Genomic DNA, 10,029 nt, shown 5'->3' on the forward strand with positions numbered 1-10,029 from the left:
GAATCGCATCTGACGGCCGTAAAACGAATTTTACGTTACTTAATTGGAACGGCCAACTTATACCTATGGTATCCAATGAAGTGAAATTTTGATCTAGTCGGTTATTCCGATGCCGACTACGCATGATGTTCTCTAGACAGAAAAAGCACGTCCGATGTCGCCACCTTTGTCGGACCATGTATCATCACGTGGGGTTCGAAGAAACAAAATTCGGTTGCTCTCTCAACTGCTGAAGCCGAATATATTGCTGCAGGACTGGTATGTACTCAACTTTTATGGCTTAAGCAACAATTACGTGATTATGGTGTTGATGTAGGATGTATTCCTATTTTATGTGATAATACTAGTGCGATAATAATTTCTAAAAATCCCGCACAACATTCACGTACCAAGCATATTGAAATAAGACACCATTTTATACGAGACCATGTTGAGAAGAGGAATATAAAACTTGAATTTTGTAGTACTGAAAAACAATGGGCAGACATTTTGACAAAATCATTAGCTAGAGAACGATTTGAGACTTTACGGTTGGAAATTGGTTTAATCAGTGGTACCTAAGCTTCTATATATGTTCAATCTTTTTATGACTGACTAGTTAAGTTAAGATTGTATGACTGTGTCCGTATATTGCGTTGCATGAATAATTTCGTTTGTAGGAATATTTTTATCATAAAATTCTATTGGCAATTTAGAATTTAGTTGTTATACAAACTAATTCCTTATCACAATAAATAAAACACACCAAATCTTTTATCTTTCTAAGTCACAAAGAATCTTTCCTTTTTGCGAATTCTTGTACACGGCTCAAACAATAAACTTCCTATACAAACACAAATTCCTTATTCTTATCCTTTGCCTAATAAATCTATCCCTTAAATTCCTACACCTACCATAATTCATACTCCTAATTATACACTTACCATATTTACTCTCCACTTGTTAACCCTAGCCTACACCTATATCTACCCCCTTGTGTGTTACCCGTCCACCCAACCCCACTTGCATACTTTTCTTTCTCTCAAATTTTTACCATCATCACAATTCATCTTCTTTACACAAACCATCACCATCACCTCCTTTTTCAACAATCACCATCATCATGAATCCAACTCATGCAAAAAATACCCGATCCTCAACCCGTCACCACCAAAACCGCCCCTTTCATAATCAAACATCACCTCTACCACCACATGATTCTCATTCCATCAATTGTCCTTCACCACAACCAAATCAAAATACGCCCCTGTTTCGTAGTCGGGACGAGTCGGTGTCCGAAGGCAAAAGACGCCGTCTTTTCAAAGGAAAAAATAAGGTGGTTGTCGATGACAGTGAAGCTGTGGAGGAACCCGAGGTAATAGTTCGGAATGGTGTTGCTCGTACTTTGCTTAGGGATGTTTCGAAAGCCGCGACAAAAGAGGGGTTAAATCGTGTTCGGCTTACACATGACGAAAGCATCTTAGTGAATCGAGTTTTGAGGTATTCCATTCATGGTGGAAGGTACTATCCGAAATCTTGGTTGGTTAATGTTCCCGCTCTTGCTTTCTTTGTTAATTTTCTTGATTTTCAAGGGTGGAGTCACATTAGTCAGTTTTCGGGTCCTGTTTACCCAGTTGAGGTGGTTCAATTCTTTGCTAGTGTCTCAATTAAGAAAGGAGTCTTGCATGCGGTGTTTAATGGCGTGGATGTGACGGTCCCTGTTTCGGATTTTTGCTCTGCTTTATCGGTTCCCGATGAAGGAATTGAATTAAATCCGAGTCTTGAGTGGTCTAATGTTGTGAGTGAAAAGGAGTTGTTAGTAAAGCAGTATTTTGAGGAGATGACGGAGGGAGGTAATATCGTGGTTCGTCCTCTCTCGGCAAAAATCAAGTTCCTCTTGAACTTTTTGTGGAACACAGTGGTGCCCAGGAGAGGAGGCCGTGATAAGGTGTCAAGTTATGAAGCTATAATGGTCTATTCTTGGTTGGAAGGTCAGAAAGTGAATTTGGGTAGTGTCGTGTTGCACCGTATACTTCAAACAAGTCTCACGGTGACAAAAGAGAAGTTGAGCACCACAATCGATTTACCTTATGGGATGTGGGTGTCTCGGTTGTTGGAGATTAAGCGTGTGGTGGGACAAGATAGTTACGGTGTTAGTGCACGGGACTGTATGTGTGACAAGTTGATCAAGCTAATGGGTCTTGTTGTTGATGGACCCGAGTTGCTTCTTGCAAAAGATGTTGAGAAAGCCCCGGGAGATTCGGGTTTGGGAGCTATGGAGTCAAAGTTGGAGGGGTTTATGAGTGGTTTAATGGAAAAATTAGATTAGCATTCGACTAATTTGGCTACGGTATTGTCACGGGTTGGACCATTTCGGTCTTTAGACTCGGGCTTGGCTGCTACTCGGGTGTACTCTTGGATGGAGGAAGTGGACAAAAGGTTAGCGGGTTTTGAAAAGGAGTTGAAGGCAATACGTGGGGAAGTGTTCCCACACGGTGATCGTCTCACTTTCCTTACGAGTCAGGGTGGAGCTTTTGTTATGCACGGGAAAGCAATGGCGGGAGATCAAGCGCTCACGTTGGAGGCCACAAAAGCTCTTTCCTTGAAGGCGATTAACTTTGAAAGGAGCATTGGTACTCTTTCTCAGCTGGTTCTGAGCTCGTTTGACCGTCTTGATGCCTTAGAGCATCGTACTAGGCCCGACTACGTAAACCCGTATAAGACCCGTAACATTTGATTTCCTCTCGTCTTACCACATCTAGCCCTTATCTTACTTAGCTTTCTTTTTCTTATTGTTGATGTGTTTAAACAATTCTCATTCGGCCCATTTTGGCAATGCACTTGTGGTTATGGCCCAAGCGTTTCATTAGACATGTGTTAATTCGGCCCACTTTGGCTTAAACATGTTTAATTCCTAGTTTGTATGATAATTATCTTTTGGATGCTTATAGTCTTGCGTGTTATTACTATTTCCTATGACGTTTTATCTCTTGTCTCGTCTTATATTATTCTAGTCATTTTTTATTTGTTCTTAGCTTTTCGATGACGTCAAGAGGGGGAAAGAACGTTTATAGTAAGCATCTACCTAAGCTTGCTCCTTGTCAAGACCAATTATCTCTTAAAGTCATTAAAGTTTCGGTTTTTGAAGAATCGTTTGGATCTTGCGTTAATCTTTATTATCAAGATAACGGTATTATATTGAGGGGGAATTACACAATTAGTCACAAATGTTAGGAGGCTTGCCATCATCAAAAAGGGGGAATTTGTTGAACTATATAGCTTATATGTTTATGTTTTGATGATGTCAAGGTGATTTACTTTCTATATACTAGTTGCTTGTAATCGTTTGTTAAGTGCTTTAGAATTAACCTATTACGAGCTACGTAGAAGATTATGACAATTGCATGAAATGTTCAAGCCTTCAATCAAGATCAAACGGTTCGAGATCCATTCAAGTATTATGTGAAGACGAAGTCCGTCTAAAGATTAATCAAGCTTGGATGATGACGTAGCTGACTCTCAAGATCTTCTTGAAGATTAGAATAGTATAGGTGATTATCTCGTAATGGTAATTAAGAATGAGTTTCTTGAATTGGTAAAGTTATAGCTTTGCAGCTATAACATTACTAGTAAAAGAGCTCAATGTTATAGCTCTCCTACTATAACATTGAAGTGCTGAGTTTTTACACACGACTTTTAATTGTTTCGAAAATTGTTTTATAATTGTTTAAAGTTTATTTTAATGTATTAATGAAAGTATTTATATAATAAAGCCCGGTTTAGTGAAGAGTCCGGCTTTGTATTAAACGTTAATTAGTAGTTGTAATGGATCAACTTATGAGTTGGACTTTGCTACTAATTAGGGTTTCAACATAGCCTCTCTTAAAACCTAAATTCTAATTATATGTTAAGACTAGGGTTTGCACGATTCACGAGGCTTATGGGCCGTGATATCTCATGTTGCCTAGGGGATATTAGGTAAAGATTTTATTCTATAAATATATCTTTACATATCTTATATATCTTACTTAATATATTTGTTTATGGTTAAAGATGTTCTTGTTTTAGGAAATCTTATCATAATCTTAGAATTTATAGTAAAGATAATATTTGGAAAGATTATATTCTATCTTTTAGAATATTCTTTATTATCTTTTATGGCTTTTAGGAAAGAGATAATAATAAGATATAATTTGTTTTTATATCTTAATATTTCGGCTATTAGGGTTTGACAAAACCGTGTAGCCTACTTCCTCTTCTCCTATAAATACTTTGCTATTTACAACATCTAAAGTAGAGACTTTAAGCATAAAAATTGATTTCATCTTTGCAAAGAAAAACCGTGTGTTTTAAAAGGAAAACCGTTTTGTTATTTTGAAAGGTCGTGTGTTTATAAAGCTCGCATACTCGTTCTGAAGGAAATGTAGATTCATATACATACTAACATACTCATATATGTCTTAATTAATTTGTCATAAAATTAAAACGGATTTTATGCATGCAAACAATAATATAAATAGAGGAGAAATCATGTCCTTACATAGTGGATTTTATTATTAGGGCACAAGAGAGATCACCTTTTCTCTTGTTCTTGAGCTTTTCCTTTATGGATGAACAAGATCTAAGTGTAAGATCTCTCCCCAAGCTTTATACCCAAGGCTCCTCTTAATTTTAATTAATATTACAATACTAGTATAATATTAATCAAGGTAAAAAATTGAACCAAAATATTTATTAACACTTGAATATTTCGGTTTTTAAGAGAGAAGAAGAGAGGATTTTTCTTCTCACTAGAACTTGTATTTTGGATGAGTGAATTAGAATGAATACACTAAAAACATTTTAGTGTTATTAGGTGAAAATTATAGGAAAAACAATGATGGCATTGCTCTTCTCCAAACCGTGTAAGAGGAGGACATAAGGGGAGCCAATGCATGGAGAAATTGTTCTTCACAAGGAATAATAGGCTTGCATGGCTAGGGTTGCCTTTAATCATTGTGTTTTCCACTAATTACAAACAACATATAATTAGCTTAAATCCCTCTATTTTTCGGCCCACTCAATAATATGGATTCCATATTATTTTTGTCAATTGTCAATATGTCACATGTCATATGTGACATAATTTGTTATGTATTTTTAACATATTAAAAATCAACGTATTATCAAAAATACGTCACATACAAAATCGACTTAGTAATTTTATAATTACTTGTACCAAAATATTTTACCATTTATAAATTACAACTGATTGTATTTATAACAATTCATTCAATTTAATTGTTACATTAAACAATTATTTCATCCGAGTAATGATACAATTCAATTACTCAGACCGTATCTTATTTAATCACATTTCAATATGATACGTAAATTTTACTTCCAAAATCGTCCGTCAATTTTCAAGTAATTTAATTAACTCGTAACATTATACGATTAATTAAATAATCAATTAAGAGTATTGCCCTTTAGGTATGACCTAGGGGGTCAACTGAACAACCACCGTCACACGACAGTAATGTCAAACTCTAGTCAGCCAATCATTACCGATATATGTTGACCGATTGACAAGAACAAAATTACTTCCCAATTGTATTCATTTTAATGAGACTTAAACATGTGATCATCATGATCAACAGTCGTGATCGCATTATTGTCAGAGGACATATATTCCAACAATCTCCCACTTGTCCTCGACAAGTGTGCGTCACCAATTCTCTTGTCCTATTACTATCTCCCACTCAATGCAAGGTGTCTTTCAGGTCGTACTTGCAAGTGATCACATCGAGAGTGGTTTCCTCGATCCGGAGAATAATCGATTGACCGGATTTATCCACTGGATGCCATCCGAGCGTGGCCACGCATTTCCAGTTCATTACTCCTCGAGTGGCCCTGAGATATTGTTATAACCCTGACTAGGGGTGGACAATTCCTATCGCACTCATTCCCTTCGACTAGCCACAGCCATCATAACCCAAAATATGCCCATTTGACCCCATTTACGAAGGTCGTAGTAACACAAATCAAAGTTAATCTGAAACTTTGCCATCTTAGGCGAATAGTCTTTAGTCAAAAGAATCGACTCATTCGAATACTATAGTAGCTCTCGCCACGACTAGGCTATATAAATTTGCCAGAACTCTATAAGCGGTCATTAGGCCCGACAAAAAGTTCCTAACAATCTGCCTATGTGATCGACTAGTCATCTCACATGACTCTATGACACTTGAACTTGCCATCAATCGCATCACACTCTAGTCACTTCGAGACGTCACCTCATATAAGTAACTATGGGCAAAAACAATGTTAATCCATGTTCACTTTAACGGGGTTCAATTGTCTCTACAACCCGTTTGGATATAACAATGTTCAAAGTGAGTTAATAATAACTCAAACGACAAATGTCGACATCACACTCGGGTAGTCAATATCATATTACAACCTTGTGATGTTTATCATAAGTGTAAACACTTATTGACTGCAATAGAAGTTTAACATCTCATGTGTCCATGTGTTCAAACTTCTTACACTTGCAATTTCCTTCACATTCATGTTCTCATACCATGAATTTTACCAAGTACACATCAAGGTTCTCGACCTTGGTTTTGGTTCTTTAACTTGAAAGAACTTTCTTATCGATCATTTCATAACGAACGAATTTGCGATGAACAATACAACTTTTACCGATCAAGTATTCCATTCACACACAATGCACTAGGTATATGTTTTGTAGAATCTTGTAATAGTTGACAAGATTATTAGCTTAGTACTTCTCACAAGTCCTAGCTTAACTAGGAAAGATTGTTTTTGAATAACCTCTTATTCAACCAAGCATCTTTCCAAAACTTCTCATTTCTCTTTTCAAGTTTGAAAGATTTGGGATTCTCATAAATCCTTATATGCGCTCGGATCTTCAACAAAATGTGCAACCTCTTATCACATAATGGAATATTCCGTCAAGCACTGAAATCGCTCATCGGATTCTACTTGAGAATTCATGACGTTTCTGTTATGGCTCACAAATCAATCATCATGCTCTTATGCATATGATTCATAATTGGACATGTATGTGATTATTCTAATGGCGGAAACATTAGTTACTAATAATCATGAGATCAACCGTTCTCAGGTTCAATGAACTACCATGATCGCTAATGGTAATTCCATTTTCATTCATATGAATAACCTATGTATATGTTGATACGATGTGTATCTCTTTAATACTAATCCAACATCCCATGATGTAATTGGATTCATCATTGTCCATTTTCATCCAGAATTGAAAACTCAAAAGCTTCTTTATGAAAGAAGGTATTAGCTCGTCATTCTTTAATGAGTAATGAGTTTTATACATTCAAGGATGATGGCTCCCACTAAATTCCATGTCTTCACATGAGAATTTCCTAACTCCCACTCAATTCCACATATTTCGAAATTGACTTCTCAATCGAAATTTGTCAAGAATATAAATATAAATTGCTTTGCTAAGTTACTAGGATAAAACCATATATGTTCCCATCATATCCTTTCAAAATGCCTATTTTGAAGTGGTCTTATCTCAACCTTACGGAAAGAGATTTTAAATCTCTAACACACTCATATCATAATGATGTGTAGCAATGTCATTATTCAAATACAAATAATATTTAGAATACGTTCCTTGCAAATACCCTTTTGGAAGGAGATTTAACCATTTCATAGGGAGGTTAAGCAATGACATTTGTATGGTTAAAACGTTGGCTATAGAAGATATCGGAATATCAATTTTTGCAACTTGATTTTGATCATAACTAGTATGTTACTTTGATTCATTTAGGCTCTTAAGTAAAACTCATGATTGAAACTATTTGGTCAAAATTTATCATATAGAACTTAGTCAAAAACTTGTTAAGACTTTGCATTAGTCATTTTCATCCAAAACTTCTTTTGGTCTCCTCGTGTAGTTATCTTGAGAATATACTCTTATGATTACTACACTTGGTCTCTTTGGTCATATAGAACTAACTTGAGACCATAGATCTCATCTATTCGGCATACTATGTAAATAGATATACCTTTATTCAAATCATTCTCTCTTGCGTAGATCTTTATTTACACAAGTACACAATTTTTTTTTTTTGTGTGTTGTGTCCTCATTTTTCTCCCACTCTATCTTTAGAATGAATACACTAAACATTCAAAGATAGCATATGAGACACAAATTAATGATGTTGAATTATAAGGAGAACTACCTCATAGGTTGACTAATTGTTATTGAATTCATATGTGTACTTGGTGGTTGACATACCTTTAAGAGAGTTCATAAACTCAAAATCACTTTATAAATGATCATACACAAGCCTTAAGCATGTGGACATATAATGAAACCCGTCATTATGATTGTCTATTGGATCACTTTTAAGTGAATAATCTTATGTTTCAAAACGCAAGCATTTAAAGATGAAATTTTTAGAACATAAAGGATAAATGATAAAACGGGTGACTTGGGTTGCAAACCAAGTTACCAACATCCAAAATACAAACCATTATCCAAAATACCTTTCCATGTCGAACACGGAAATTTAAAGTTCTAAAATTCAAAACATAACTTAAAATAAGACAATGAAAAACAAAGCTCCACAAAAGCTATCCTTAGCTTCTCCATGGTTTCTCATGCTTGTTTTTCTTTTCCCTTGTCTTTGCTTGGTGGAGGCCCTATTTACAATAAAAAGGGAGATACATTATCACAACTTTGCATCATAATACCATAGTTGAATTTAGAAACATAAAAGAAGGTTAGTCATTTACCTACTGGAGTGATCTTTCCAGCTTTGATATCACCAAGGTATTTGGAACAATTTCTTTTCCAATGCCCCATGCCATTACAATAATGGCACTTATCAAGAGGACCCTTCTTGACTTTGGAGGTGCTAGCTTCACAAGACTTAGCTTTGGTGAATGTGGGAGCTTGCTTCTTGCCCTTTCTCCCATTCTTCTTGAACTTCCCCTTACTCTTTGTGCTTATGTTAAGCACATCCTTGGGAGGGTTCACATTTAACCCCATGTCCCTCTCGGCTTGCACAAGTAACTTGTGCAACTCCTCAAGAGACACGTCCTTGTCTTGCATGTTGAAATTCACCCGGAATTGCACATATGCCTTGACCTTAGACAAGGAGTGTAGAATCCTATCTACGATGAGTTCTTTGGGGATTTCAACCTTTTGAATTTTCAAGGTCTCGACAAGCTCCATGAGTTTGAGCACATGAGGGCTAACCTTTTGGCCCTCTTTGAAGTCGAGATCAAGAATGCCGCGCCGCCTCATATTGGACGATCCGCGGAGTTTGTGAAAACATGGTCACAAGTTTGGAGTAAATCTCATTAGCATTGCCCATTTTGAAGGCTCTCCTTTGGAGGTCCGCCTCCATCGCAAATATTAAGACATTTTTCATTGCGGCGGACTCCTTTTGGTAAGCCTCATAGGCTTCCCTAGTGGCCGCGGTGGACCTAGTGGAGGGTTCGGGTGGAGAGGCCTCGGTAAGGTAACGAAGCTTGTCGTCACCTTCGGCGGCTAATTTGAGTTGGGCATCCCATTCGGAGAAATTTGACCCATTCTTTTCAAGTTTACATCGATCCATAAAGGATCGGAGCCAAGATGAAGTAGCGAGTGGTGTAGCATTAGGAGTTGGTGTTGATGTTGCCATTTGTTATGAAAAAGAAGTGGTCTACAAAACAAAATATAAGGAGTAAAACAAATGTCGTTTTAATTATACTCGTAAAAATGTATGATTTAAACAAGTTTTATGCATTTTTCTAGTGACCTCTACCCAACTAGATAAATGATTCCAAGACCCAAATTCATATCGACTTAGGCACGGTATGGCCGATGAAACCTTTATCAATATAACTCGGTGGATTAACATTTTAATCGATTCTACTTTTAGAACTCTTGGTCGATAAAATTACTCTAATAATTATCTATAGCCCGGAACACATGCAACTACGGTCGCGAATACTTCCGTTGAGCTCAATCCAAATTTCGAATAAATGTGTCCATTATCCAAATCCACATCA

Source organism: Silene latifolia, chromosome X (genome assembly GCF_048544455.1).
Source record: "Silene latifolia isolate original U9 population chromosome X, ASM4854445v1, whole genome shotgun sequence".
In the NCBI taxonomy this organism is placed as follows: Eukaryota; Viridiplantae; Streptophyta; class Magnoliopsida; order Caryophyllales; family Caryophyllaceae; genus Silene; species Silene latifolia.